Source organism: Camellia sinensis, chromosome 2 (assembly GCF_055761805.1).
Source record: "Camellia sinensis isolate YWXY chromosome 2, ASM5576180v1, whole genome shotgun sequence".
NCBI classification, from domain to species: Eukaryota; Viridiplantae; Streptophyta; class Magnoliopsida; order Ericales; family Theaceae; genus Camellia; species Camellia sinensis.
In genome coordinates this window covers 112,799,721-112,807,280 of record NC_138962.1, presented here as the reverse complement: position 1 = coordinate 112,807,280, position 7,560 = coordinate 112,799,721, and positions in this window count along the sequence as shown.

Below are 7,560 nucleotides of genomic sequence, written 5' to 3'. Positions count from 1 at the left end.
ATCAAAGCATTTCAAGCTGCGGATGCTCTTCGAGTAGCGGGCGTTGATTCGGCGCTGCCACTATACCAACGCGACCACTTCCCCTTTTTCGCCTTCGAAGTTGAGAAGGATGAGGATGAAGGCGACGCCGTATGAAAATAGATATTGTAATGCACGAACGCAGATTGCGTTTTTGTAATTACTGTTTAATCGAATAAAATGTTTTATTTTAAAAGTTTATATCTCATTCTGAATTTTTATATGCTTAATTAAGCATCTTATTTCGAATGTTGGCACGTTTTGTTTTGTTCAGGCGGTTGTGCCGGCTCAACTTACATATCCCTGCTTTGATGTGTAAATGTTTTTCATTCTGGAGGGCGCTCCGAATTCAGAATATTACTCGGTCCTTGAGCGTCGCCCGGTTGGACACCATTTGGTCCGCCGAATTTGGAGGCTTTATCGGCCAAAGACGTCATGTGCCGATGGGGCTCCAAATCTGGAGGCTTTTTCGGCCCAAAGGCGTCATACGCCGACGGGGCTCCGAATCCAGAAACTTTTTGGCCAATCGTGACTTTTTGGGAAATTGTCATGCGCCGAGGGGGCTCTGAATCCGGAGGCTTTTTGGCCAATCGTGATATCCACGAAGGACGCTCCGAATCAGGAGGCTTTTTTGGCCCAAAGGCGTCATGCACCGAGAGGGCTCTGAATCCGGAGGCTTTTTGGCCAATCATGATATCCACGAAGGGCGCTCCGAATCCAAAGGCTTTTTCGGCCCAAAGACGTCATGCGCCGAAGGGGGCTCCGAATCCGGAGGCTTTTTGGCCAATCGTGATATCCACGAAGGGCGCTCTGAATCCGGAGGCTTTTTCGGCCCAAAGACGTCATGCGCCGATGGGGCTCCGAATCTATAGGCTTTTTGGCCAATTGTGATATCCACGAAGGGCGCTTCGAATCCAGAGGCTTTATCGGCCCAAAGACGTCGGGTGCCGATGGGGCTCCGAATCCAGAGACTTATTTGGCCAATCGTGATATCCACGAAGGGCACTCCGAATCCGGAGGCTTTGTCGGCCCAAAGACATCAGGTGCGGATGGGGCTCCGAATCCGGAGACTTATTTGGCCAATCGTGATATCCACGAAGGGCGCTCCGAATTCGGAGGCTTTTTCGGCCCAAAGACGTCATGCGCCAAGGGGGACTCCGAATCTAGAGGCTTTTGGCCAATCGTGACATCCACGAAGGGCGCTCCGAATCCGGAGGCTTTTTCGACCGAAAGACGTCATGCGCCAAAGGAGCTCCGAATCCGGAGGCTTTTAGGCCAATCGTGATATCCACGAAGGGCAATCCGAATCCGGAGGCTTTTTTGGCCCAAAGACATCATGCGCCGATGGGGCTCCGAATCCGAAGGCTTTTTGGCCAATCGTGATATCCACGAAGGGTGCTTTGGATCCGGAGGCTTTATCGGCCCAAAGACGTAGGGCGCCGATGAGGCTCCGAATCCGGAGACTTATTTGGCCAATCGTGATATCCACGAAGGGCGCTCCGAATCCGGAGGCTTTTTTCGTCAGAGCACTCTTTAACTAGATTTCGTAGTGGGTGGGATTACAACTTTTTCAACAAGAATCCTTGCATTACAAAAGTGGAATGTGTACATAGCGAATCATTTAGAACTGGGATCATTCCCCACAAGTCAGGTTTAATGACAGAATTTTTGCAAGTGTGTCAAGTTCCAGGGCCGTGGCAGACTCCTTCCTGACATATTTCTGAGCCGATATGAAATCTATCCGATAATGGCCGTCTCAATTAAGACCCAATTTTCCATCAACCGATTTCTTGTCATCCAAAAGTACCTTCAAGATCAACTCTCCCAGTGTAGCGGCGCAGCCGAATGCGCTGATTATATGACTTGGCAAGTTGCCGCTGGTATCGCCTAGGGATTTCGTGGCTTTTCGCTAGGGAGCCGTCCGACATCGTCGAGGCTGTTTCAATTTGGCACTTCAGTGGAGTTGACCTGTGACTCCGTTGGTGTCTTTCCCGAAAGGAGATAACATGCTCGTGCGGATTGTTGGGAACCACAGATTTGCTCAATGCCGTGTTCGATCGGGAAGCGTAGCAATTGATGATAGGTGTTTGGCACGGCCTGAATAGTATGCAACCAAGTTTGCTCCATAATGAGATTATACGGCGAAGGGAGCTTGACGACCAAGAATTCCACATCCACTGTTTAGGAGCCCGCTCGAACGGGTAGTCCGATTTTCCCTAACGAGTACTCTGGATTTGCGGTTAAGCCGAATAATGGATAAGGAGCCGGACACAGATCTGATTCGTTGAAGCCGAGTTTGATGAAGGTCTTGTAATACATAACCTCCGAAGTGCTCTCCTGGTCTCTGAGGATGCATTCAACAGTAAATCGGTTTACATGTAGTTCAATGACCAATGGGTCAATGTGGGGGAGTGTTATGCCGATAAGATCGGAATCGTCGAAGATAATACTCGGAGCTTCGTTGGGCCGTTTCGTCGGTGTGCGTTGCTTCTGGGGGCTAACTAAATGGCGTGTACGGTTAGAGGTGTTGGAAGGCTATATATCATGTGAATGACGCTGAGCGGAGGTGAATCCTGCCGAAGGGCAACTGTTTTGATTGCGCTGTTTCGGACATGTTGCTGGCGCCGACCATCTTGCACCAATTCCTCAAGGTCGTCTTTCAAAGCATAGCAACTGTCCGTATCATGACCGTGATCTTTGTGATATTCACACCGCCTGTCCTGCCTTCTCGTGTCGGGAGGTCCCACCATTTTGGACGGCCATTTGAAGAACGAAAGATGTTGGATTTTGGACATAACCGAGCTGATTAGCTCTGACAACTCCGTATATTTCTTGTCGGTGCGCTTTGTGCGCCTACTGTTAACTTACAGTTGCTCATTTGCTCGATGTGAGCATTGATCGCTTGATCGGCGAGAATCTCGTCTCTTGTCTTGTTTAGCCCGCTATCGTGGTTCAGGGCCCTGAGGTGGTACGGAACTTATTGGCTGAGAAATTTCATGATGGGCCGTTTTGTTGGCCGTGCGTCCAGCTTTAACCCGCAAGGCGTCATCTTTCACTTTGTAGTATTCCTCTACTTTCTTCATCAACCCCCAGACTGTTTTAGGGGGTCTTCTAGTCAAGGAACTGTGGAGGGCACTATCTGGATGTAATCCCATTTTGAAGGCGGTGATGGCCATGGAGTCGGTGCAAGCGTCATCAACAAGATTAAAGCATTCCCAATATCGCGCTGAATATGCTCTTAGTGTTTCTCCTGGCAGGATTTGCATTGCCCAGAGAGAGTCGGCTTGTTTCGGCTGGACCTCGTTGGCGATAAATCTGGCCTTGAAGAATTTCTGTAATTGGTGGAAGGTTTTGATCGAAGCTGGCTCCAGTTTATAATACCACCTGACAGCCAATGGTCCCAAACTGCTGGGGAATATTCACTACATGAGGGCCTCGTCGTCTGCATGCAATGTCATGGCTTGCTTGTAGTGGCGGATGTGGTTGGTGGGGTCTGATTTGCCGTCGTACAAGGTAAATGACGGTGCTTTAAATTTCTTGGGTAGCACTGCTTTTGCAATCCGCCGTACGAAGGGATCGTGTTAATCTTCGTCCGAACTGTTCCTTCTTCGCTTGTGTCTTATACGGGGATTTTCTTCAGAAGAACTGGTGGTTTCAGGTCACCCCTTCTTCCTGGGCTCCGGGGATAACGAGTCGGAGTCGCTATCAGTGTCGTCTTGTCGGGCTTGAGGTCGTCGACCACCTGCCTTCGGAGATCGTTTCGGATTTGGGCGTACAGCTTGTTTGGACTTCGCCACTTCCAAGGCCAAATCTTCACGAAGACGTTCGTTCTCAGCGATCATGTTCTCCAACCTCTGTTCATTTTGCTTTGCTTGTTCCATGATCACCTGGATTGTCTCATGCTCCGAAGTCGAGGGTGAAGTGAAGTTCAAGGCACGTCTTGCAGCGATAGTCTCCGGTCCAAGCATGTTTGTTGGAGTGAGGTCGTCTCTTTGCGTGGTTTCATCAGTGACTATTGGAGGATCTTCTGTTACGCCTGCCATGGATATATTTGAGTATTCCCACAGACGGCGCCAATTGTGGAGAAGTGGTTTTGGAAATACTCTTCTAATCCTAGGAGACACTAGCGATCCTCTTCTAATCACCTGAAAATGAATAAACACTCCGGTCAGGGGTGCCGGAATTAGCACTCCGATGGGCAAGTCAGTCTTTACACTCAAGTTTACTTGTATTCTAAATTAAGCATAATAGTTCTCACATACCCCTCTTTAACCATTGTTCCTCTATTTATACTCGTTTCCAGGGCCTCCGGGCCTGGTCCACTTTTCGCTCTTAAACTGCTTATTTATTCAGCTCCATAATTACTCGGCCTGTTAATTGTATTCAGCCTCCTAATCTTGCAGGTTAGAGCCGAACAAATGTCCATCTTTCAGAGCGTACACTTCTGACTTTGCCCATTATTCGGTTTCCACATCTTGGATTATGGAAATTTTAGATGAAAATTAGTATTATATATGTTGGAGGGTGTAGACACCCCATTTTTGACCGTCCTCAAGACTTGGACGTCACCGTTTGAACACTCGGTCATTATCCATGTTTGTGTTCGTTTGGAGTTCCCGGAGGCCTCGGCTCGCGCGCCTTGCCTCAGGATCTCCAAACTCGACCGTTTAGTGTCTGGTTTCACACCGAACACTTGTGTTTTGCCTTGGAGAGGCAGGGTAGGGCTTGTAGACCATCCCCACCCACCACCGGCAGTGGCTAGAGGCCACCGGCTGGTTTTTGCCTCCACCGGCACTGTAGTTTGCCAGTCGGCATAGTTTTTTGCTGGTCGGCACTTTTTAGTGCCGGTCGGTACTCTTTTTAGCCAAGATGGCATTTTTTGCCGGCCGATTATTGTGCATCTGCTTTTACAGATATTTTAAGACAGCTGTCTTGCTTTTGCTCCCCTCCATACACGTGTATGGAGGGATCTCCCTCTTATAAAGCTTGTCTTGTAAGCTTTACAAGACAAGAAGTTCCATAAAGGGAGGGTCTGGTCTCTTGGCTTAAGAGGTTAGAGACTTGAGATATTTTGAGAGCTTAGACAACCATTGTTAAGCTCTGGTCTTAGGGTTAGGGTTAGATACACATCCTATCTCTCTTTCCCTCTCTTTTGTGCTCTAGGTGTTTTGTGTCTTACTATTGCACACAAACACCTAGTGTTTCACCTTTGTCTAGCTATTGAGGTTCTAAGGGACTGATTTTAGTACTTTGGTGTTGGATTCAAGCCAAAGAAGGCCATTGGAGCATCATTGTTGAAGAAGGCTTCAAGGGTAAGAATCTCACCCCTTTATTCCCCATTTTTGCACCTTATTTCTACCTGTCTTAAATTCGTTTTTGAGCTTGGTGTATAATACAAAAAAGTTCTGTTTTTAGGCCCTCTTTATTGTTTATTAAGAGTGTTTTTTGGTTTGGAGGTGTTTGACCCCTCTTAGGCCTTGAAAGGCCTCATTTTGTGCTATTTTGTGCTAGTTTCGGGACTTTGGTGTTTGGGCCTCTTCACCACTGAAATCTTGAGGGATTTCAGTGGTGGAGATGGTGCCTTGAAGTCTCTAAAGGGAGAGGGCCACCCCCTCTCCTTGTTGTCCTTGAAAAGGGCATGTTTTGGCCTCTTGAGGGAGCATCATGATAGAGTGTGTATTGACCATGTCTTGGCTACTTTCCATGCTTAATATGTTGTGATATACCTCTGTTTTTGATTGGTTTTGGTACTCCATGCATGCTTAGCATAGTTTCCATGTAATGCCTTATGATTCCTTAACATGTCTTAGGTTGTGTGCCTTTGTTTCTAGCATGTTTTAGGCTTCCATTTGTGAAGATTTTGTGCTTATCTTGACATGTTCTAGGTCTTTCCATAAGTGTTTGGGTTGATTTTAGCATACATCATATAGCCTCTTTGCATTTTGGCTTGTTGGCCTTAGGTATGTGCATGTATAGCATGACACCTTTACATTGATTTGGTGATTTGGGGTCACCTTACATGTTATTTCAGTCCCATTTTCATGCTTGCGTGACTGCCTTGCATGCCTCTTTAATGCTTTGGAAGCATGTGTTGCATGCTCCATGTTTTGACCATCATGCATGCCTCTAAATTTGAGCCACTTAGATGCCATCTAAGTAGTCCTTTAGCCTTGTTTTAACATGATAAAAACCTGTTTTTAGTTGCTTAATGCATGCCATGATTGTTGCGATAAATGTGCTTCAAAGCTTCATGACTTGCCTCAAGTACTTGGACCATGCTTGCATGCATTTGCCTGTCTTGTTTAACATGATTTGGCATCATTTTATGACATGATTTTCAATGCTTATGTTGCATGCTAATTAGTCCATGATTGTCCCTTTCAAGTGTGCTTGAGGGTTGTCTAATTTGTGCCTAAGTGTTGGGCCTTAACATGTGTATGTGTGCATGTGTGTTTAGCCTCCATTTTTGGGCATTTTGGTCATTGTTTTAGGACTATTTAGGGCTGCCTAATTCATGCTTAAGTCCATCCTCTATTTGGTTTGCATGCTTACCTTGCATGTTTGCTTGTATGTTTTGCATAAGTGCATTGCATTGTTCATGTTGCATGAATGATAACATGCTTAGGTTGCATTGCATCAACATGCATTCCTTGCCCCTTGATTTGGTGATAGGGATTAGGACTTTGGTTTGATTAGGTTTGCATGCATTTGAGATCAAAGTTGCATACTTGGTTCTTTGGGCCATCATGCATGGGAATGCGTAATTGGTGGTCCGAGAATCGAGGCATATGCCCCTTTGAGTCATTATCATGATAAAGGACATGGTTGGTGCATATATGCCTTGAATTGTGCTGCCATGCTTTGCCTTGCCCTCTGTTGCTGTCATTTGCAGATTCTACAGGAACACTCTGCCGACCGGCAGTGTAAGGTGCCGACCGGCAATCATTTCTCTGCCGACAGCTTCACTTTGTGCCGATGGCCACACCACACTGCCGGTGGAAATTCCATTCAGCCGGTGATGTCTCCCAGCACCCAAGGAAGTAGTCCTGAAGTTTTGGCAGCCTCCAGAGGAGTAAAAAAGGGAAAACAGAGGCAGCCTATGCATGGCGGCGCGTTTCCCGAGGCGATTTTCCTGTTTTCTTAGTTTTAGTTAATTTGCTTAGTTGATTAGGCAATTTGTAATATTTAATTAGCTTGCGTAGTTAATTAACTTGTAATATTTATTCGGTCCCTCCGAGTGAGGGCAAATCTGTAATAAGTGCGTGTGGGTGGTGTGTATATCTTCCAACCTCACGTCTTTCTTCCCTTTTATTTACCTACTTATGATGGTAGATTAGGGCACGTTTAATTTAGCATACCTTATGCTATGCATGTGTGCATCCATGCATTTGTATTACATGCATTAGGCTCGGTACATCACGCTAACTGCATTTGTACTTCAATTCAAAAATTGAATATGTGATAGTTGATCGCATTTCATATGCCATGCTTAGGTTAGCCGAGCCTACCTAATTGCATCCTGTATGTGTTGCATTAGGCAAT